Source organism: Sminthopsis crassicaudata, chromosome 6 (genome assembly GCF_048593235.1).
Source record: "Sminthopsis crassicaudata isolate SCR6 chromosome 6, ASM4859323v1, whole genome shotgun sequence".
NCBI classification, from domain to species: Eukaryota; Metazoa; Chordata; class Mammalia; order Dasyuromorphia; family Dasyuridae; genus Sminthopsis; species Sminthopsis crassicaudata.
Genome location: NC_133622.1, coordinates 183,785,818 through 183,811,206, shown reverse-complemented (window position 1 = coordinate 183,811,206; position 25,389 = coordinate 183,785,818). Strand labels below are relative to the sequence as shown.

General features: G+C 35.8%; 1 protein-coding gene across 7 annotated transcripts in view; it reads left to right on the top strand.

Moving 5' to 3' along the window:
• ABLIM2 (actin binding LIM protein family member 2) overlaps window positions 1-25,389 on the top strand; it is a 293,927-nt gene that overhangs the window by 112,743 nt on the left and 155,795 nt on the right. The gene's annotated exons all lie outside the window — the stretch shown is intronic.

Sequence of the window (25,389 nt, the reverse complement as noted above, 5' to 3'; positions counted from 1 at the left end):
ATGGCCTCAGACACTTAATAACTATATGATCCTGGCCAGTAATTTAACCATATTTGCCTTAGTTTCCTCATCTGCAAAGGGAGCTGGAGAAAAAAATGGCAAAGCACTCTCATGTCTTTGCCAAGAAAACCTAAATGGGATCATGAAGAATTGTACGTGACTGAAAAATGATTGAACAACAAACCACCACCACCAATCCTCTTAGACTCAGAATACTGGAAGTTCATGAAGCCTTCAAGATCACATAGGCCAAGCTTTTCAATTTTACAGATGGGGACAGAGATTTAGAGAGTCTTTGAGTCTTTGAATCTTTGATCTTTCAATTTGGAATTCAGGGCTCTCTATCTACTTCATCATGATTTCTCTTAACATTTTGGTGAAACCAAATTGTACACTCTTTTCATACTGAAAAAAATCTTAGAAATCATGGAGTCTACCTTCCTTATTTTAAACATCAAAACCTGAAGTGAAGTGATAGAAGAGGGATTCTCCAAAGTCACATAGTAAATAGGGAAACTAGACAGTGTTGTGATGCTTGATTCAGTTACCAGACCGGTGTTTTCCCCTCTGTGGGTAAGACAAGCTAGATAATTTTCATTCAAATATGATTCCAGATCAGGGAAGTTAGGAAATGTTTAAGCCATGGGTCATGGAAAGTGTTCTTTTCCTTTCCCAGAAAGCTAAAATCATGAATTGAGGTTCCAACTTGAGTGGTCATGTTGTAAGAAAGATGAGGAAGATGAAAGAAGAAAGGGAGAAAGGATTCTTATAAAGGACCATGCTAGTATCTTTAGGGATTTGTATGAGTGGAGAAGAGATATCACTGAATGATAAATTAGAATTGCTTTGCACAATTACAGCTGTCATCATAATAGTAAATATTAGCAATTGTGCACATTTCCAAAGTATACAAAATACTTAAGAGATGACTTTGAAGTAGATATTCTAGATATTGTGACCCCAATTTCATAAATGAGGGAAGTGAAGTTCAGAGTCAAGAAAGGACAATAACAATTAGAGCATTTCAGATTTGGAGGGGATTTTAAATGCTGTGGAACAGCATTCCTACTATCACTACCATGACTATTACCACCACCACCTATCACCAGAGAAGCATGCAATATAACCAACTGATGAAACAATCCTAAGGAAAGGTTAGGGAGCAGCATGTGCAAGCAAATCAAACCAGTAGCACCCTGTCACCTCAGAGCTTGGTGGTAGGGAGTCTAGAACCCAAAGCCAAGAGCCTTTGGAATTACAATCCTTCCTACCTTCCAACCCCAACATCCCAATTCCAACAGGGTTCTCAACAATCATCCTCTAGAAGAACAATCCTTGTAAAAAAGAATCCACTGTCATTGTTGCCACCAAAACTAACAACAGACCAATTATCACCCGATGATTCAGCCCCTGAAACTTCTGTCCAGGAGAGCAACTCTTGTGGAAACATGTCCTGCAATCTGACTCTATGGGGACTACAGCCCCCTCAGCCACAGTTGCAAAAATTTGATTTTTGTAAACACAAAAACCTGATAGAAGGAAGTTCTTGTAATTGATGTGGTCCAAGGTAGAAACAGATATGGCAATTCCAATGGATATGGAATTTAAAATGATTCATTGCCTTAAGGCCCTTCGATCTGATTGATTCATCTGCTGCCAAAACAACCTCTCCATGGTGTCTTTCTCTATTAGCACATGAAATCCTTGAGAGCAGGGAATTCCTTCCTTTTCTACTTGTATTGTACATAGTGTTTCATCAATACTTTTTTCATTCATTCATTTCAGACATCCAGTCAATGCATATTTGACTCAATGGAAATAAGACAGTACCATAGAAGAAACAGGGAGTAGTGTCAGAGGACCTGGGATCTAGTTATATATTTCTGTTGCTTGTAATTTGTGTGACCCAAACAAATCATCTAACTCTCCACAAGTCTCAGTTTCCTCATTTGTCAAATGAAAAAATGGGGATAGATAACTTCTGAACTCTTTCTAGTTATAATCTCTGAAGCTGAGAAACCCCCTTTATAGCATAAAAGTGTTCTTTTTAAAGTCTTTGCTTGAAGCCCCTCCAGTAAGGGGGAAACCATTTTCTGTAGAACTAATACATCTCCCCTTGGAGCTGTTATGATTGTTTCCTTACATTGTATTTAAATGCATGTCTTCACATTTTCCATGCATTTCCTAATTCTTTTTCAGGTCAAGCAAAACAAAGCTTCTATATGATACCCTTTCAGATACTTGAAAACAGCACTTTAGGATTTTTTCTGCTATGGGCTAAATATCCTGGGGACCTTCTAAGGGTCTTCTTGAAGCACGATCTTAAGGATCTTCATTCTGATTGTCTTCCTCTGCAAGTTCTTTAGTTTGTTAAGAACCTTCAGGATCTGGGTTCAAATTCCAAATTTTATATTGATTGCCTAAGTGAGAGGCAAACCACTTCCTTTCTTTGGGCTTCATTTTCCTCATCTTTAATTGCCTCCAAGATCTCTTACAACCCTAAATCACATGAGATGTGACTTGTCCAAGATCAGTGAATATCAAAGGCACGTTCTAACTACGATCCAGTGTTTGCTTTCCCCACTACAGTGTTCATCTTCTTGTAATTCCCTGATGATAAATCTGTGGGGAAAAATATTTTGGTAGTACCATTTTAAATGCTTTATTCCAATATTTCTGAATTTACAGGGAACCCTCTTTAAGAAGGTGGACATTTTTCAACATCATAATTATCTTTAAATTTACAAGCACAAAATTATTTGATTTTATAGCATATCAAATATAAAAATATATTTACTTAATTTTATATTTCATAGCAAATATAAAAACACACTTATTTTATTTTATGATTTCAAATGTAAAAATATATTTGTTTTTATATCATATCAAATATAAAATAGATTTGTTTGATTCTATATCATATTAAATATAAAAATACATTTGCTTAATTTTATATTAATTGATTTCACTTTCCAGAAAAGGAGCAGAACATATGTTCATGTATAATAAAGAAATCTAAATTCCTTAGATGGAGGACTTTATAGTTATAAAATAATCATAGACTAAAAAAGAAAAAAAAACTTACTGAGGAAATGTTACTCTATATTGACAAGTAAAAAAAAAGAATCACTTGGTACCTGTTGGAGCATAAGAGTAAAAACGGGAGAACTATAAAATGAAATTGACTATATCACACATCTTTGTAAAAATATAAATTCAATGGATTTTCCTCTTTCAGAACAGATAAATTAATCATTGGCTTAAATTTATTTCAGTGCACTAAACTGACACATACAGTAATACACATAGGTCTGGTTTACTATGCTAGTCGATTATTTTTGGAAAACCTGAATGCCTGCCATTTTTTATATTTGTGATCAGATTTCACACCCACACCACATTCCTGCTTCCTTCCTTCTTCCCGAAATCCAAGCCTAATTTGCTTTTCTTGTCCCATAAAAAAATATTTCCTGGGGTGTGACCTTTCTCTGACGGCTCTAGACTAATGTTCTTCATTCCATTTTTCTTTCATTCCAGCAAGTAGGATGATTCAGATCAAGTCCCTTTAAAATTGATTTGGGAGAAAGGTAAGCAAGAAATAGCCCTAGATCATAGAATATTAGAAATAGAAGGGGCGTTAGCAATTTGAATGTCAGAGCTGAAAGGTTCTACATAATCTGACTCCCTCTTTTTATGGCTATAAAAATAGAAGCATGGAATAAGAAGGGAAGGAAATGAGTATTCATGTAATGTCCATTATATAGTATTTATTATATAGTGCCTATTATGGCTAGGTGTTGTGCTAAGTGCTTTTTACAAATATTATCTCATTTGAGATGGAGGAGTGGGAGGACATCTTATTAGTGACTTTGCTCAGCCTTGGATGTTCTATTAAATGACTAGGGCTCCCTTGTTAAGATTCATCTTACCTTATGTGATTATGTGACTTGTTCAGGGTCATACAGACAATAAGTGTCTGACATTATATTTGGATTAAGGAAGATCAATCTTCCTGACTCCAGGCCCAGTACTCTCTTTATTGTGTTGTCATCTAGCCTTAATAAAATTAAATAGCACCTTATAGTTGAGTATGAAGGAAATTTCTATAAAATCATAAGTGGTAAGCTAGGGGCTATCTTAAGGATCTATGGAAATTGGTATTATCATTTCATGATAGGGTACCATTACCCAATCAAAAAGGAATTCACATTCCTTCTAATTCTTTGCTGCCACAAAAAAAAAAAAAAAAATGCTGCAATGGCTATTTTGCCAATCCCTTCATTTTACAGCTGAGGAAACTGAGGTATAGAGAGGTGACAACAACTGTGGCCTAGTAGAAAGAGGGCTGGGTTTGGAATTCAAATTTGAATCTCAGCTTTGATATTGACAGTCTATGAGACCTTAAGTGTGTCTCATAAGGCAATGCTGGCGGACACATGGTAAGCATTTAGCAAATGCTACTTGGACTGATATTTTTAAAAAGGACAATAATTATATTACACACATGAAATGGTATATGTAAAGCATTTTAAATATTTTAATATATTTTATAAGCCTAAGCTAGCCTTATTGCTCAGAGTTATTTGGGTAATATATAACAGCAGAGCTTTGATTTGCATCACGCTTTAGGAATGCCAGTATTTTAGTCTTTATATGGCATCACAGCTGTGGTAGATACAAAGATAAATAAGATAGTCTCCGTCCTCAAGGACCTTCAAGTTTCTGAAGGGAAATAACTCAGAAAATAATAAATATTGTACAAAATTATTCGTGTATTGCTTAATAAATGCCTACTGATCTAATGACTGTGTGCCTATAATGGGCCAGGTACTGCGATAAGCTAGAAAAGAGCCACACACAAAAATGGATATCTTCCCTCAAGAGGTTTATATTCTACTGGAAGAAAATATTATATCCTAATGATACGTAAAATCTGAGAAAGAGTGGATCCCTAAGTGTTTTATAGGGGATGTCAAATTGGTGGATGGTTAGTGCAGTAATTTGAGACAACCTAGATGCACCACGAGCACAAGGTATAAACCACAAAGGCTGAGGAGTTCAGCAGAGAGGAATCATTTACTATTTGTTAAAGGCATTTCTATTTGCCTCTAACTCTTCTTTATATTCTTGTGTTGGTAAGAGGAAAGTGGCAGGTATTAGCTCATTCACTTTGATTGATGGTCAAGAGGAAATACTGTAGTAACCCTTAAACCACAGAGCCCTACAGGCGAAATTCCCATGATATCTGGATGGAAGAATTGGAATCACCCTAAGCTATAAATAATAAAACACCTGAGAAGCAGAGCAAAAGAAAAGAAAAGGGGCAGCATATTATGATTCATCCTGTCCTAGAGAGAGAGAGACAGGAACATATTGTGTAACTGTCCCCTTTTGTGCATTTAATCCCCATTACACAACTGCAGCCTAGAAGTAAGACCCATTTTTTTTTTTTTTTTTTTTTTTTTTTTTTTTTTTTTTTTTTTTTTTTTACAAAATTTGATACTACAAATGAATTCATGTTTTTGTTGGAATAAATGTTCCCTCCTCCCTCCATCCACATCTTCATGTTCCCCCACTTCTCATCCAGGGTGATTTTTCACTGGTTTTCCAAAAATACTTCCCACAGGAATGGGGCCAGCGAGTAGCTTCCTGTCTCATCTAGTTATTCTTGCAGCATGGGGTTGTAGATGGAGACTCAGTCTTGGCATCTAGAGTTCATGGTTTCAAACCCATATCTTGCATGGTGTGTGACTCTGAGCAAGCAACTTCACTTTTATAAGCCTCACGTTTCTCCTTTGGAAAACTGGGGAATTAGACTAGATATCTTCTAACATCCTTTACCATAATCCTGTGATATGTTTTTCATTGGGCATGTATTTATTGACTGGATGGCAATGGATGAGTAAGACAGTTAATAGCTCAGGCCCCAGATGACTTCCTAAGTAACTAGACTACAGATTATCCATATTGATGGATAGGAGTCTCCTCACCAGGAGTTCAACTGCCCTTAGGCCTCATGCTGCCCAAAATGTTAGGGAGCTAACAAAGGAGGGGGCTGACTGAAAAACCTGTAGGCAGAGTTTGTTGCCAAAGGGGGGACTGGGCATGGGATGCTGAGTTTTGTTCTTATCCATTGTGCATGAGGGGTGCATGAGGAAGTAGAGACCTATAGGGGTTTTTGCACAGGGCCAAGGGGATGTCTCTTGTTGTCTTTGAGGACAGCTGATTTAAGTCATGTGGGCTGTGGTAAAATAGCAGTTTTTCTTTCCAGCCTTAGGGATTTCCCTGTACTTTAAATTATCTAAGTTTTCAGGGTTAGTCAAGGGTTTAAATGTTGGGGTGGCACTTCATAGGAACATATGCATCTATATAATCACATGTGTATGTAACTATGTATGCTTAATATAACTTTGTATTATCTAAGTTATACACACATACATGTATGTACACATGTGTATATATTTGCATGTTTTTGTGTTTGTATATGTCTATGTATCTACATATACATGGGTGGATTGGTATATACACCCCTTCATTTTACACATACACATGTGCATGTATACATATATGTGTTTATAATGCATTTGTGCATGCATGTCAGAGTAAGATATGTATCTACATGTACATGTTTGTATATGCATATACAAAATAGCCCCTTCCTGTGAATATGCACATGTGTGCATATATGTACACATGTGCACACATATTTATATACATATTCTGTAAAGGCAGGATTTTCCCCGGTTCCTGAGGCATATGGATATCCCACAAGACACGGAGCATTTGTTTATCTTCATTCTCCATATTGATATATTGACGATCGTTTCATCACATGACTGTCTGCAGCTCTCTAGTTCAGTGCCCAGTGTTATTGAGGACAAAACCATTGGTTCAGTCCTGCCACTGAGCTTTGTTCTTTGTCAGAATATACTCTTGACCCCAGCCTGCCCTTGGTCACAAAGGAGAATTAAACAATGGCTCAACCCAAACTCCAGGGGGGAAAACAACTTAAAAGGAATGTCCTGCTGATGGTGGATCATTACAACTCTTTCCATCCCAGTGGGAGACCTCCTTATGAAGCTCCATTTCTGTTGGTCCAGCTGAAGTTTGTCTACCCTCCAAGGGTGGGGCAGGCTTTAAGCAAAGGACTCCTTAGGGCACTTGAACAAATAAGGATTTTTTTCCAGCTCCAAGGTCATGCCTGTTTCTACACACCATGTTTTGGCCCCTTGACCCTCAATACATCTGATCTTGGTCTTTACACACTGGACTCAAAGCTGGGCAGAGCTAGGTGTGCTAAGGATTAGGAAAATTCTTTCTTGACAAGAATTCATTTACCCTTACAAAAATATACAGAGTCAAGCAAAGCAAATATCTACATTGGCCATGTCCTCACAAAATGTATGTCTCATTATGTATGTTGAATTTATCACTTTCACTCTAGGAGGTGAGTAGCAAATCCTCTGGAATCAAGGTTGTCATTGCATTGATCAGAGTTCTTAAAAGTCTTCAGAGTTGTTTGTCTCTACAATCTTGTTATGATATAAATTATTCTAGTACCAATGTCAGCATGCGTGGAGATTTTCTTAAGAATAAATTCATAGATTCTCAGATGCTGCCTTTTCTTTGCTTGTTGCATGAAACTCTCCCTACAATATTTCTGACAAATGCTCATATGGATTCCAGCTCAGTTTACTGCCCTAAAGATTTGATACTTATTAGCAAAAAAATCATACACCTGAGACTGTCCCTTATGCTGCTGTCTCAGGTGTATTTCAGAGGCATGGGGAGATCTCCTTGTTGGTTAGTGAGATGCTTGGTGATAGACCTAATGATAAGGGATAGTGGAAGAAGGGATATAGACTGAGAGCTGACCATAAGGTTAGAGCGAATGGATCAGAACAGGAACAGTAGTATGAGTGAGAAGTCCAATTGATTGGAAATCACTTTGAAGGCTTCTAGAATTTGGAATTTCCTGAAAAGGGTCTGTATCCCCAAAAGATCAATGGGGTGATTTTCCTTAGAAAAGCCCAGCCGAGAGGATATGTTCTCTCTCACACAGACTCTCTGGAGTCTGGAAGACCCCAATCTCTCTTCTTTTGCAGATCAAAAGGAGACACAATTTGAGTGATTAATTTTACAGATTAAAGGAAACACAGTTTCACACCCCCATAAGTATTGGTATGGTCCTCTTCAAGTATGAAAGATGAACAACAGCTTCATAGAGGAGTGAAGATGGGTTAGGAAGCAGGATAGTTAAACTGTGAAAGTTTGTCACAGTTGCAAGTCTTTGAGTTTCCTGTGGTCTGCATGAAAAAATGAGTATCAGAGAAGATCCAAGAGGATATAGAGCAGTGGGATGAATAGGATTAGGGACTATACACAGTGTAGTGATGAAGAGTGCATCACTTCCAAAGGCATCTCTGTTTGGAGGCAAACAAACCTCTTACCTGAGGCAAAATCTGATCCCTTGTAATGTTCACTGATTGGCCCTCGTTCTGCCACACAGAATGATTCTGATAATGCTTCTTTTAGTGGTCATCCCTTCAGATATTTAAAAAATTATCTTGTCCCCTTAGCCCTGTTTTTTTCTTTTCTCCTGGAAAAACATTCCAAATTCCTTCAAATGGGCCTCATAGGACAGGGTTTCAAAGTCCCCTCAGCATTCTGCTTTGCGTTTTCTGGATGATCTTTAACTTATCAACATGGCCTCCAAAATTGGGTTCTAGAACTAGTTAAAATATCTGAGAAAAAAAAAAAACCATGAGACTATTGTCTCCTCTCCTCCAAATATTAATGGAGTTTAATTTGTTATCATTAAATATTGTGGCAATGTCCTGACTCAAGTCCAGTTTTATTCATTTTATGCTAAATTCATCAAAAGAAAAAATGAGTAGTGCTCTTTTTTGTAACTAATTCAGTCAGTCATTAAATATTTATTAAATGCCTACTATGTGCCAGATGCTGTGCTTAGTTGTAGGAATACAAAGAAAGTCAAAAGACATTTCCTGACCTCAAGATTTTCACAAGTCTAATCTGTCTAATGATTATTCAGTTATAAACAAAATGGATGCTGACCGCCATCTCTTCTTTATTAAGGTGGGAATTCTGAGTATTTAATATTGCTTACAACAACTGTGAGCATAGGTTAAATCTCTGTCCTGGCTCCCTTTCTCATTCCTCTCCATGTTCTCTCACTTCGTACCCTCAATAGCACTCAAGGATTTAATTTTTATCTCTATGTCAATGAATCCCAGATTATTATTTGCAGGCATAGACATTTTTGTGCTCATCTGCAACTGCCTCTAGAAATTTTGAACTGGATGTCCTATTGTTATATAGTATGTCCGGTAGTGTATCAAACTCCACAGGTCCAAAACAGTCATAATCTTTTCCCCCTCCCAAACTCTTCCCTTCTTCCAAACATTCCTGTTACTGTTAAGGTCATCACCATCCTCGAGTCATTTTGGCTTCTTACTCTCACTCATCTCACAGATTTATTCTATACCAAGCCCTGCCATTTCAACCTTCACAAAAATCTCTTATGTGTTTTGCCTTCTCTCCACTCACAGAAATTCCAACCTATTTCAGGTCCTCATCATCTCTTATCTGGTTTGTTATAATCCTAATCAAATTCTAGTAGCTCTCTTTTGCACTTGGGAAAATTATGGCCTCTCTTGTTTCTTTGAAAACCATTCACAACCTAGCCCCAACCCATTCTGGCCTCAAGATTCCCCTTACCACACAATATGGTCAAGCTAAATTGGCCTATTTTCTGTTCCTTCATGATATCCAATTTCCTTTATCCAAAGTTTTGTATGGTTTTCTCCTTGAAGTGATATCATAGCCACCATCCTTAATTACAAACAACCTGATAAGTTCTTTTGTTTATTAAATTCCAAACCTAATCAGCAAACAAATGTGAAGATTTAAGTCTATGAAAAACCAAAACAAAAGACTTCAACTATATATGAAACCATCAACTTCATCTACATACATTTTATTTTTACAATGTGTGTTAAGTTTAACATGGTAATTACAAAATCATTCTATAACCTCCTTTAAACTTGTTTCTTATGTGTATTTTTGAAATGTTTTATTAATGTTATTTTCTTTTTTCATATTCCATCACTAGGTTAGCCCCAAGAAAAAAGATTTCCCTTTAATAATAATAATAATCATAATAATAACAACCAGCAGCTAATATTCATATAATCCTTCCTATATTCCAGGCACTGTGTAGTATTTTGCAATTATCTCATTTAATCCCCACAACACTCCTGAGAGGGAGATGCTGTCATTATCACCATTTATCAATGAGGAAATTAAGGAAATTTATATTAAGTGACTTATCCAGGGTCACACAGCTAATATGTGTCTAAAGCCAGATTTGAACTTAAGTCTTCTGGTTTCCAGATTTGGTGCTCTACCCATTGCACCATCTAATTGAGTATAATGAAGCAAAAATAATTGGACACATTGGTCACGTTTGATATCATTCACCTTTTGGTCAAGAGATAATTGACATGTTTTGTCATCAGTCTTATTGAGTTTTGAAGTTATTTGATCACTGTGTTAATTGGATTTTTATAACCATTCAAAGCTTTCTCTGTCATTTTTATACTCAAAATGTAAATTTCTCCCCTGATTCTTCATCTTTCATTCTGCATCAATTCATGTAAATCAACTTTCTTGAAATTCTTACTATTAATGATTTCTTCTAATAATATTGATATTAATATTAATCATTCATACCACAATTTTTTCAGGTATTCCCCACAAGATGAAAACCTACTTTAATCGCAGTTCTTTGTTACAAAAAAAGTATTGCTAATTGGTTCTAGAGGATTGCCATAAAGAAGGTATACAAAGGTTGGAGAAAGAATGAGACAATAGTCAACAGATTCACTTAAAGTGGGAGTTTTTAACCTGGGATTTGTGAATTGGTTCTTAAAACTATTTTGATAACTATTTCCTTTATAGTTGAATTCCTTTATAATCTTATATGTTTTAACCATTTAAAAGTAATATGCAAAGGAGTCCAGGATGTACAATGAAGGTTAAGAACCCCTACTTTAAAGCATTAGTTGTTTTATCAGGCTTTGTATCTTTGATCCTAAATTGGGATACCCTCACCTCAAGCCCCCAAGCAATTTAACTTGTTGATTCCCATAACAGGCATAATCAGCTAATTCTTTGTTGAACTATTGTCCCAAATAATAGCAGCTGGTAAGGGGCACAACATCATAACAAGTCCTCTTACTTCACCTCCTAGCCCTGACAGGACCAGATTTCTGGGAACTAGCTCAACCAAAAGTCCTGAATCTAAAGCATCCCAAAAATTTCTCACCAGCAGGTATCAGAGCCCTCCCAGTTATCCAGATCTAATTTCTTTTCTTTTCTTTTTAATTTTTCTTTTTAACTTTTTATTTTCAAAACATATGCATAGATAGCTTTTAACATTTACCCTTGTAAATTTTTGTGTTCCATTTCCCCCCACTGTCTCTCCTAGATGGCAAGTAATCCAATATAAGTTAAACATGTGCATTTCTTCAATGCATAGTTACACAATTACCATACTGCACAAGAAAAATCAGATCAAAAAGGAAAAAAAAAGAGAAAGAAAACAAAATTCAAGTAAACAATCACAAAAAAGTAAAAATACTATATTGTGATCTCCACTTAGTCCCTTAGTTCTCTTTCTGGGTGCAGATGGCTCGCCCCCATCACAAGATCATTGGAACTGGCCTGAATCATCTCACTATTGAAAAGAGCCACGTCCATCAGAATTGATCATTGTATAATCTTATTTCTGTGTACAGTGTTCTCTTGGTTCTACTCACTTCACTTATCATCAGTTCATGAAAGTCTCTCCAGCATTTTCTGAAATCATGCAATTATCATTTCTTATAGAACAAAAAGGTCCTTAACATTCATCTATCATAACTTATTCAGCCATTTTCCAATTGATAAGCATGCACTCAGTTTCCAATTTCTTGCTACTACAAAAAGGGCTGCCACAAAGACCCAGGAGAAACACCGTTGCATAAAGGATATACGTAGTTTGATATCCTTGTAGGTGTAGTTCTAAATTGTTCTCCAGAATGATTGGATCAGTTCACAATTCTACTAACAATGTATCAGTGTCCCAGTTTTCCCACATCCCCTCCAACATTCATCATTATCTTTTCCTGTCATCTTAGCCAATCTGACAGGTGTGTAGTGGTAACTCAGAGTTGTCTTAATTTGCATTTCCCTGATCAATAGTGATTTGGAACACTCTTTCATATGAGTGGAAATAGTTTCAATTTCATCATCTGAAAATTGTTCATATCCTTTGACCATTTATCAATTAGAGAATGGCTTGAATTGTTATAAATTTGAATCAATTTTCTATGCATTTTAGAAATGAGGCCTTTATCAGAATCTTTGATTGTAAAAAATTTTCCCAGTTAGTGTTTCCCTTCTAATCTTGTTTGTATTGGCTTTGTTTGTACACAAACTTTTTAACTTAATATAATCAAAATTATCCACTTTGCATCCCATAATGTACTCTAGTTCTTCTTTGGCCACAAATTTCTTCCATCTCCACAAATCTAAGAGGCAGATTATCCTTTATTCTTCTAATGTGCCTATAGTATTACTCTTTATATCTAAATCATGAACCCACTTTTACCTTATCTTGGTATAGGGTTGTGGATCAATACCTAGTTTCTGCCATACTCATTTCCAATTTTCTGAGCAATTTTTGTCAAATAGTAAGTTCTTATCCCAGAAGCTGTGGTCTTTGTGTTGATCAAACACTAAATTATTATTGTCATTGACTATTGTATCTTTTGATCCTAACCTATTCAATTGATTGACTACTCTATTTCTTAGCTAGTACCAAATGATTTTGATGACTGCTGCTTTATAATATAGTTTTAGGTCTGGTAAAGTTAGGCCACCTTCATTTACATTTTTTTTCATTAATCCCCTTGAAATTCTTGACCTTTGGTTCTTCCAGTTGAACTTTGTTATTATTTTTCCTAGCTTTGTAAAATAATTTCTTGGCAGTGTGATTAGTACAATGCTTAATTAGTAGATTAATTTAGACAGAATTGTTATTTTTATTAAATTAGCTCGACCTACTCATGAATGCTTCATATTCTTCCAGTTGATTAGATCTGACTTTACTTGTGTGAAAAGTATTTTATAATTGTGTTCATATAATTTCCGATTTTGTCTTAGCAAGTAGACTCCCAAATATTTTATATTATCTACATTATTTAAAATGGAATTTTTCTTTGTATCTTTTGCTGCTGGATTTTGTTGGCAATGTATAGAAATGCTGATGATTTATGTGGATTTATTTTGTATCCTATTTGCTTTGATAAAGTTGTGAATTGTTTCTAATGGTTTGTTAGTTTATTCTCTAGGATTCTCTAAGTATACCATCATATCATCTGCAAAGAGTGATAATTTGGTTTGCTCATTGCCTACTCTAATTCATTTACTTTCTTTTTCTTCTGTTATTGCTAAAGCTAACTTCTAATACAGTATTGAATAGAAATGGTGATAATAGACAACCTTGTTTCATCCCTGATCTTATTGAGAATGGTTTTAGTTATAACTTCTTTTAGATATGCAGAGGGGTCATGGGTACCAGCCAAGAAAATATTGTTGTCAGATTGTCTGGCGGCCATATCTATTTTGAAAACTTTTTCAGGCCCTATGATCTCCTGCACTAGATTGTTATGAGTTCTCTCTGTCAAGCATCTGAACCACACAAATTCCCCATTCAGGAGGCATCCAAATAGCTCCAGAAGCTTTCTTTCATCATGAGTTGACATTTCTCAGAAGTTGCTTTTTTTGTCAGCAGGCCAGCTATTACAATCAAGAATCTTCAAGCTTAATTAGTTGCTGACAGCATCGGACCTTTGGCTTCAGCTCATTTGCTGGACTTTTAACCACTTTTTTTGATCATTTTACCCTGAGAATGTTTTAACATCTAAAAGTATATATCTCAAATGCTAGAATTTCAAGTGTTGTAAACAGGCAATGAAAGAAACATTTTAGAACAGGAGGAGCTTAAAAAATATCTTGTTGACATCCACCTGCCTATCTACATTACCCAAAGTAGAGTAAAGTGAGGATAAAATGAGATTATATTTGTAAAACACCTTGAAAACCTTAAAACAGCATGTAAATACTAGCTATTATTATTTTACTATCATTATAATTATTAGTAGACCCCCCCATATTGGTATCATTGAATTCCACTGTTTCCTTGCAATGCAACCACAGCCAAATTACTTAGCTTTTATGAATTTCAGTCTCATTATTCATAAAAAAGAATTTCAGGGATACCTACCTGTCCTGCCTCCTTCCCAGGGTAGAGCTTTTCCTCATTTAACAGACTTTTTACCCTTTTATTTCCTTCTCTGTAGGTTGTCTTTCTATAGTTTTTCAGAAGGAGCTCGCCTTTAGATATATCAAAGGTAAAGAAATCTTCTGAGGTATAAGAAATTCTTTGATTATAGCTTTCTTCTGTTCCCACTGGTCCTTAACAGCTACAACTTTTTCTAAGTCCTAATAACTTCTCATATCCCAAATCTTTTAAGGAAATGATAATGAGTTTCTGATTACCACAATTTTTAAAAAATCAGCTTGTTAATTCTATGACTCAATCAATAATCGTTTATTAAATATTTATTATATGTTGGACCTTGGGTTAAATTTTTTGGGGTACAAAAAAGTCCTTTATCTCAAGAAGTTTATATTTTAATGGAGAGACAGTCTATAAATAGGTAGGTATATAGAAACTGTATACAGAATAACTGGAATGTAAACTCAGAGGGGGAAGGCACTAGCAAAAACTAGAAAAAAATTTCTTGAACACAGGGTGATTTAATATGAGTCTTGTGAAGATTGTTGGGCTAGTCCAGAAGAGAGATGATGAGTAAAGGAACCAGGGTGGGTTGTGTGAGTTAAGAGAAGAGGGTACATAGATGAGTGCTGTTGTAGAGATAAGATTTCTAAGTGCTTATTAAACATTTGCCCAATCTAAAGACATATGCAGCCATTCACCCTTCCCCCTCTCTCCTGCTGCTTTTTGTTTTTTATTATGGCCTCAAGAGACAAGAGATCTTTAAGATGGGGAAAGGTGTGGATGGCTTATATTCTGTATCTGTGGACAGTACATCCACATGCTTCTCAAATCCATTTGGGTTTTGAAGAATCCTTTGGAAAGAGAACAGCTGGATCCATCTCTTCCCTGTAACAACCCTCGATTAACTTGAAACCTTTTATTCTGTCATTTGTCAGCTTTCTCTCTTTTGGGTCAAAGAATCTCATTTTCTCTAACCTTTTTGAGCAGTTTCCACCTTCTCTCTTTCCTCCCCTATCTCCTATCCCCTCTTTAGCCAATAGTAACTTTCCAGGCATTTCTTTGATCCTTCTCCAATATAGAATCATAGAATATGTGTGTGTTCCAAGAGGCCTCTGCTCCAATCTAATCAAGCAATTGATGAGAATTTATTAAGTGTTTACTTTATGCTAAACTCTGTGTTACTGCCTTAGTTAGAATACATAAAAAAGCAAAAATCATCTTCTCTTCTTAAGGAACTCATGGTATAACAAGAGAGATGGCATGAAAATGACTTTATAAATTAGATACAGGAAAAATTGGAGATCATCTAAGAGGAAAGGCACAAAGATTATGGAGAACAAGAAAAGCTTCTTGCAGAAAATGGGATTTTAGCAGGGACTTTTTAGCAAAAGAAGTTAGGGAAGGTGGAAGACAGAGAGGAAGAGGGGAAAGTTCCAAGGAGACAGTTATCGGAAATGCTTTATTGGGGAATGGAGCACCATGTTTAAGGAAGAACAAGGCTAATGGTACTGGATCAAATACATGGAGAGAAGTAAGGAACCTGGAAAAGTTGGGAGGGGGGACTTATAAAGAACTTTTAAAATGCAGAGGATTTTACATTGATGCTGTGGGTAACAGGGAACTACAAAAGTTTGTTGACGAGATTGACTTAAACATACTTGTGTTTAGTGAAGATCAACTTGACAACTGAATAAGGAATGGATAGTCCAGATGTGATGTGGTAAGGGCCTATATTGAAGTGGTAGCAATGCCAGAGAAGAGAAGGGGATATATATGAGAGATTCTATAATGGTAGAAAAATAGAACTTGACAACTGGTTAGATATGGAGAGCATATAAAAATAATATTTTTAAACAAAAAATGAAAATTGGGAAAAGTTAGCAATATATCAAAAATGTCTGGGAAAAAATGTGCATTAAGCCACACTTTTGGATCTCCCCTCTCCTCAAAGATCAAGAGGTTCTTTCATATCTCTTCCTTAGAGCCACACTCATTCTTTTTTTAATTTTGTTACATTTATTTTTGTTTTATGATTATTCTTTTCATTTTTTTGTGGTAGTCATTGTGTCTATTATTTTCTTGACTGAGACTCCGCTTTGTGTTAATTTATATAAATCTTTCATTGTTTCTCTCTACATATCATATTCGTCATTTCTTATAGCATAATAATATTCTATGACATTCTTGTACCATGATATGTTTAGCCTCTCCAATCAATGAGCACGCACTTTGTTTCCATTCTTCTCAATAACAAAAAGTGCTCCTAGAAATAGTTCAGTGTATATAGTGATTTTCTTCTGTTCAGTAGCCTTTTTGCTCCACTTATTTAAAAACAAACAAAAAAAAATCCTCCCCTGCTAGTCCTTTAAGCCATTGTCTATATCTTTTCTCTAATTTGCTGCCAAAATTCTAGAAAGCTCTGATTTTTCTCCCTTCACTTCCTCACTTTTCAGTCATTTCTTGTCCATATCTCATCACTTTAATGAAATGGCTCTTTCAGAGGTTACTGAGGAGAACACATTTGCTACGTCTAAAGCTTTTCTCATTCTTAATATTACTTAATATCTTTACAGCTCCCAACACTCTTTCCTGTTTCCTCTTGCATATTCAGCCTTTCCTTAGTTTCTATGGCATTACTTTCTAATGGTTTCCTTCTTATGTATTAGGCTGCTTTTTCCCATCCCCTACCCCATGCCGATTCATCATCCATTTCCTGCCTCTTAAGCACGGATGGCCTCCAAATCTATATCTTGGGCAAACTTCTCTTTTCTCTGAAGCTTCATAGTCATAGTTGCTCCTTTGGATTCAGTAATCACATTTATATAGGTGGCTCCACACAAACATATATAGTCTTAACCATTCTCCTGAATTCTAATAAAAAAATCTTCAGCTGCAGTATTTCAACATAGATTTGTGCCATGTCTCAAATCCAAAAGTCCCAAACTGAACTTATTATCCACTCAACCAATTTCTCTTCTTCCCCCAAATATTTCATTTCTATTAATTCCCAGTCACTTATATTTGAAGTCTTGGAGTTATTCAGTTATTTTAAGAATCAATAAACAAATATTCATGTTATAAATATGCAGGACAGTATGCTAAAGCATTACAGATTCAAAGATAAAAGCAAAACACATTTCATGGAGTATTAGGGAATGGAGTTGCAACATACATACATATATATATATATATATATATATATATATACACACAAGATGATTAAAGGGAGAGGAGACACTAATAATATTTGGAGGGATTAGGGAAAAACCCATGGAAAAGGTGAATCTTGACCTGAGTCTTGAAAGAAGAAAAGGATTTTAAGGGATATATTCCAAGCAGGAGGGAAGAAATATAATGCAAAGGTATGGAAGAGGGTAATAGGATGTTGAATTCAAGGAATAGCTGTGAATCTTGTATGGATGGAATTTAGAGCATATGAAGGGAAGCAATATGACATAATGCTCAAAAGGTAAGTTGGAGCTTTAAATGCTGGATTAGAGGACTTATCCTTTATCCCAGAAATAATAGGAAGTTTCTTATGGTTTTTGAGTGGGAGACTTATCCCATCAAACCTGAGCCTTATTAATGTTATTTTGGAAGCTGTTCTGAGGTTGAATTGAAGATGGGATTCACTGGAAGCAGAGACCCAATTAGGAGGCTGTGACAATAGACAAGGTGAGAGAATGAGGACTTGAATTTGGTGATAGACAAGTGAATGGGTAAATAGGGACAGATTGCTAAGACTTGGCAACTGATAGGAAAATTGGTAGAAAAGAGAGAAGGAAGAATTTAAAGATGGTTCCCAAGGATGTGACCCTGAATGACTTGGAGATAATCTGGGTAGAGTCTAGCAGGTAGTTGACAATATTACACTGGGGTTCAGGAAAAAGGTTAGAATGAGGTATGTATAACTGGAGGTCATACAGCAGTTAACTGTTGTACTAGATTGGGTAAAGATCTGAATTCAAATCCTGCCTCACAGATTTATTAGCTATGTGACTCTGTGCAAGTCTCTTTTAATTTCATTCAACCTCAGTTTCTTCATCTGTAAAATAGGGTTAATATAAGCATCTCCTTCATAGGTATATTATGATGATCAGAATGAAATAATATTCTTTGCAAGCCTTAAACACTATGTAGATGTTGACTATTTTCATGAATAGAGAAATATCAATTGAATTCTTGGGAATGAATGACATCACCAAGGTTAGAGAGAAGAGGGCCAGGATAGACTTGAAGGACCTCATGCTTAGGAGAGAGGTGATGGATTATGATTCAGTAAAGGAAATGGAGAGGAAACCGAGATAGATAGGAAACTGGGAGAGCAGTGAGAAAAAATGAGGTGATGGTCAAAAATATGAAAAATGACAGAATGATTAAGAAGAATGAGAACCGAGAAAAGACCAACAAATTCAAGTAAGAAGCATAGGTATCCCTGGAAAAAATGGTCTTGGATAGTGATGGAGCCCAAAGACAGAATGCAAAGCTTTGGAAACTTATTATTTTAAGGGAGAGGAGGCATCCCGTGGAGATGATTCATAGAGGAAAGAAGATATAGAAATGACAAAGGTTTATTAAGGACAAGGGAAAGTGGAGTATATTTGTATTCATTATAGTATGATCCAATAGATAGAAGAAATGGAAGGTGAGAGAGGGTGTGTTTGATAGGATAAACTCAGAAGAGAGTAAAAGGAACAGGATGCAGAGCACAAATAGAGGGGCTGGTCTTGGAAAGAAGAAAGACCCCCTCTTTCTCACCAAATGGAGCTCATTCATTACATGTTGTTTCAGTTTAATTCAAAGGAAAGATAATATACTGTGGTGTGACTAGAATACTGGATTTAGAACTAGAAAGACCTCGGTTATCAAATAGTGACCGATTAGGTGATGCCTTTAAGAAATCACTTAATTTCTCAGCCTCCTTATCTATAAAATGAGAAGTGTGAACTCAGTGGCCTCTATAGTCACTTCTAGCTCTAAACCTGTGGTCCCATACTCCCACAACTCACTAGGCATTAGGTAAGATAAGGGAGATACCCACAGATGATCTCCATTTTCTCAGTATAGTGTGAGGGAAAATCTGCTGAGAAGGGAGGAGAAGATAAAAATGAGATGATTCTTACTCTCTGACCCTCATGGGTAAGTGCCAAGTCCTGTTGATTCTATTTCTTTAACAGCCCTCTTTTTCTCTCTACTGACTTCTCTTCCTTCTGTTTGTATTCTTATTTTATAAAACCTCCCCCTTCATATTTCTGGCAAATTTCATTTACTGGTTATTGTCAGACCTCAATATGTCATCTCCTCCCTCTAAATAGGTCTTTACCCATGACTGGATTCATTGATTCTGCTTCCAAGGCCATCGTTTGATATTATAATGTTTATATTACCTTACTAGTAAATCTTAATTCCTTTAGTCATTCGATAAATGTTTAATGAGTGAAGACTTTATAAGTGCTAAGTTTAGGAAATACCAAAAGAGCACATGATGTTCCTGCCTTCTGGGAGCTTAAAATCTAAATGGGAAAACAAAATATACACACATAGGAAATATTCAGCAGAATCTGACAGCAGGAGACAACACATGATTAGGTCACTTTGCAAGTAATTAATGTTATGTGAAGCTAAAGGGTAGAGAGATTCTCTGTGGATAGGAAGTGGTTGGAAAAGTCCTCAGAAACAACTGGTAAAGAAATTGGGATTATATATTTTTATTTGCTTTTTCAAAGCTAAAATCAGTGTGGGTATGTGGGAGACAGAATGAAGAGAACTTTATAGACACAGATTTTGACTTCATATAAGAAAACATTTTTTTTTTTAACAATTAAATCTATCCCAAGCTGAAATGGGCTAATTCATGAGGTAGTGAATTTCCCATCACTAGACATATTTAATCAGAGGTTGGATAGCCAGAGTGAGAAGTATTATAGAGGGTGTCCTTGTTCAGATGTGAGTTGAGCTGGATAGACTTCTGAAGTCCTTTTCTCCCTTGACAATCTATGGTTAAGATTTGATTTGGACCTTGAGGAAATATAGGTAGGACAACCTATTGGTTGGACTTGACAAAAAAAAAGTTAAAAACTCAGATGTGTTACTTATATTTGTGTGATCTTGGCAAGTTGCCTAATTTCTCTCGGTCTCAGTTTCTTCATCTATAGAATGAAGATATTGAATTAAACTATAAAATGAAAGCATTGGACTTCTACTATCCCTTACAAGTTTAACTCTATGATCTTAGAGTGAGATTTGGAGACACCACTTGTGGATAGGAAGAATCATTCTAGACTGGACAATAGCTATCCCATGGAAGACCGACATTTCCCGGAAATTGTTCTTCTCTCTCCCCTTTCTTCCATCATCTAGGAGACACAAGAAATTTCATTTACTTGACTAAAGAACTAGCATTCAAAGGATCATACTAATTGACTTAAGTCCTGCGTTGTGAAATTACTTTGTGAATTTCTGAACTCCCATGCCATGTTTCCTCTCATGAGGGATCAGAAAGTTAGGACCTTCTAATGATCTATGATCATACTTCAAGTTATGCTGACCTCAGCAATCCAATATGCTGAGGTATGGGGGAAAGAGAACATTTAAAGTCCTGAAGTCAGAAAAAGAGCTAGGAGTCTGTCCAGACTGTAATTAATTATCTCAGTGTTTGTTTCTCATTTGAGAAGAACAGCAGCTGCTCTGTCAAAAGCAATGTGATGTACAGACAAGAATGCTGTGATCAGAATTAGGAGTATCCTAATCAAGAAGTACCTATAGCTCCCTATTCCCTAACATAAAATAAAATCTCTTCTATATTAAAGTCCTTTACAATCTGGCTGTAGCCTTTCCAGATTTATTACACATTGCTTTCCTTTCAACCAGATTTGACCTCGTCATTTGCATTGATAAACTGGTTATTTCTCATCACTCATGTCTTTGAACATGCTTTTGTCCCCCATGTTTTTAATTGGTAGCTTCCACATAACTGACTTTTTTTTATCACTTCCTTCATATGAATGCATGTATTTATGTTTGTCTACATGTATGTGTATATACATGTATGTGTATGTGTGGATATGAGCATATAAGTGGAGTAGAGGATAGAGGGCTGGATCTAGCATCAGGAAGTCTCATTTTCCTAAGTCAAATTTAGCTTTAGATGCTTACTAGCTGTGTGACCCTGAGCAAGTGACTTAATTGCCTCAGTTTCTTCATCTGTAAAATGAGTTGGAGAAGGAAATGATAAACTGCTCCAGTATCTTTGCCAAGAAAACCCCAAATGGTGTCATGAAGAATTAGACACAACTGAAAAATGACTGAATTGTACATATGCATACATACATACACATATATAGTATTTATTTGTGTTCTTTTCATTCCCTGCCCCCTTCTACTATTACTATCAGAATGTAAGCTCTTTGAAAGTAGGAACTACTTAAATTTTCTCTTTGCTTTTCAGTCCCTTTCAGTCATGTCCAACTTTTTGTGTCCCCATTTGAGGTTTTCTTGACAAAGATGTTGGAATAGTTTACCATTTCCTTCTCCAGCTCATTTTACAAATGTGGAAACTGAGACAGTCAAGTGTAAGTCATTTGTCCAGTGTCATACAACTAATAAATGTCTAACGACAGATTTGAACTCAGCTCATCCTAATTTCAGGCCCAGCACTCTATTTATCTCTCCAATTGTCTCCTTTGTGTTCTTAGCATATAAAATAATGCCTAGAGTATGATAGATTCATTACAAATACCTATTATATTGAATTGAGGCCCAGATACTGTCCCTCTGGCTCTCAGTTTCTTCTTTTATAAAAGGAAGAGCTTAGACTAGATGACATCTGAGTTCTTTTTGTACTCTCAGAATTTTTGATTTTCTTTTGCTCAAAATTCAGAGTCTTTTTTTCCTTAAAGTTTTAACTCTGATGCCTCTGAGGAGCCTTTGTGCCTAGGATAGGCCAGGTCTGAGTCACCCCAGGCCCTTTGGCTCCGGGATTTGTTTGTCATCTTGGCTTTTTCCCTCTTTTCCTTTTAGACTTTAGATAATTTTTAAACCACTGTCCCCATATGGAGCAATTCTGCTGAAAAAGCAAATTTCCATCTCTATTTCATATTAACAAAATTTTGCTCCATCAATTTGCTTCAGAAAAAATGTATAAGAAAATGTTTGTTCCAAACATTCCTCAGTCTCAGAGACAGGGAGAGAATCATTTCTGAATTCAGAGTTTGCTCTGGTAGTGCAATTCCTCCCATCTTTTCCCTTTTTAATTTTTTAACTCTTTTAATTAACTTACTACTAATCTTACTTTGCTCATGCACTTTCCCCAACCAGAATGCTCTCTCTTAAAATTGAGGATCAAGATTCACAGCTTTGTGAGTTAGAATGGTCATTTTGCAGAGGAGGAAATAGAATCCCAGAAAGCCAAAAGATTTGCTCATAGGTACACCAGCAGAGATATTCCTCATAAAGGTGGAGATAGATTTGGAGAATCAGCCTAGAAACCATAGCCCACTGATTCCATAGTGCAACATCTTAATTAGGTCAGGTTAACTCACCCACCTATCCACTTTCTTTCCTGCCAACACACTCACATCTGCAGATGTGCTATAAATCAGGAGCATCATCCCTGAAACCCAGTGTACAATACTTGTATGTACATAAAAATGACATATATACTACTGCCAGCAGCTAGCCTTGGGATGAGAAAGCACTGTTCCTTCCTTAGAGTTGTGCCTTCCTTGCTTCAAAAGGTCACTTTCCTTGCTACCCTGATCATGGTAATGATGAATGAATGAACCAAAGAAAGCATTGTGGCCCAATGGAAAAAAAAAGTTTTGGATCTGGAGACAGAGGAGTTGGGATCCAATTCTTCCTCTGTCACTCACCAGCACTCTGACTCCATTTTTCTGACTCCAGGTATTTTCACTGGCTGTCCTCATGTTTGAAATGTTCTCCCTCCTTATATTTGCCTTCTGGCTTCCTTCAAATTAAGCTAACTTCTCACCTTCTACAGGAAATCTTGCTTCTCCCTCTTAATTCTGATAACTTGCTTCCACTAATTTTACCCAACTTATTTATGCTATATAGAACTTTTTTTGTACATAGTTTGCATGTTGTCTCTCCTATTGGAATGTGACTTTCTGAAGGACAGGGACTTTCTTTTATTCTTCTTTGTATCTCTAGGACTTGCAAATGCCCCCAAAATACTAGGTATATAATAAATATTAATTTATTGACATTGATAAGCCATTGCTTCTCTTTGAATTTTAGATTCCTCACCTGTAAAGTAAGGGTGTTGGGTAAGATGACATTTAAGGTCCTTTTTAGTTTCACATGATTGACTTCACTGAAGATACAAGTCACGTTCCACCACCATTTCCAGTTTCCAGTATGCCCTGCCTGGTCAATGCAGCCCATACTGATTTCTCCTTCCTGGGAGTTCCCTTAGCATTGACTGTCATAACTGCTCAAGTGGCAAAAGACTAACTAATTACAAATGGTCTTTTGTTTCTGTGTTTTTTATTTCTCACTCCTTTGTAAGCTGCTTGAAGACAAGATCCATGGCATAATAATTCTTTTCATGTCACACAATTAGATTCCAGTTCAATCTAGCAAACATTTATGGAGTCTCTGAGATGTACAAAATATTAAGTATTAGGGATACAAAAGTAAAATAAAAAACAAGTCCAGCCTTTGAGGAGGTCACATTTACTTTATACAACATAAAATAATGGTTTAGTGAATATTTGTTTACTGATTTCGTTGGAATCTAGTTTCTTCAGCTAATGATATTCTGTCATGGGAAAGCAAAACCTTTGGGTTGTAGAATGACTCATGATCATAGTAACAACAAATGACATTTTAAAAACACATAACAGTTTTAAAAATCATTTTATCAGTGTACACGTATAACCTATATCATATTACAGTCTGTATTGGGGAGCGGGGGAGGGAAGAAATCTTAACAAAAATGAATGTTGAAAACTATCTTTACATTTAATTAGAAAAAACTACTATTAAATGCTACAAAAAATCATCTTATTGATGCCTTTTACTTCCAGGTCATTTCCACCTATTCCTTCCCTCCCCCACCACTATGTATAAAGTCCTCCCTAATAACAAAGAAAAGCAGATAAAATAAAACCACTTGAGACACAGGGAGTATATATATATATTTGAGAGTATGTGCGTGACATTCTATACCCAATGTCCTCCACACATCACTACCACTGCTACTTTTCTTCCTCATCTCTTGTTGTACCCAAATGGGTCATTACTGTTACTCAGAATGTGGTCTCCTTTTAGTCTGATTCATGCTCCTGTAACCATGAATGTAGATCTCTGCTTACTTTAGATTTTATTAATTCCTATGGAGTAACTTTCTACTTTTTTCTGAATCCCACATATTCTTCATAACTTGTTTTTGCAATAATGTTACCTTATATTAATACAATCCAATTTGTTCTGCCATTCTCCAATTAATCACTTCATTTCTTTTTTCTAAATCTACTGCAAAAAACTTAATAATTTTCAAAGTACTTTACCTCCAATTTCTTATTTCATCTTTATAATTATCTTGTGAGATAGTAAATAACAGCTTCCATTTTTTTTTTTGCACTTTAAGATTTCAAAGTACTTTCCTCACAATGTGAGGGGATACTGGAGGAGGAGTGTCATCACCATTTCACAAAGGCACAATCTGATGCTTTAAGAGATATAATTTGCTTGAAGTCACATAGCTGCTTAGGAACATAGGGAGAACTCAAAACCAGATTCTCAAATTTTATAAATCAATGTTCGTTTTACCATATCAAATGTGAGATCTCTGGCTTAAATATGGATGGATTCAAATATGTTGAGACATGTCTAAATATCATGAAAATAGCAATGGTCATTTATGTATGACTTTCCACTTTTCCAAGTGTTTGGTTGTTGTTGTTTTAGCTTATGTCCAGCTCTTTGTTATCCCATTGGTGTTTTCTTGGAAAAGATACTAGAATATTTTTGCCATTTCCTTTTCTAGTTCATTTTAC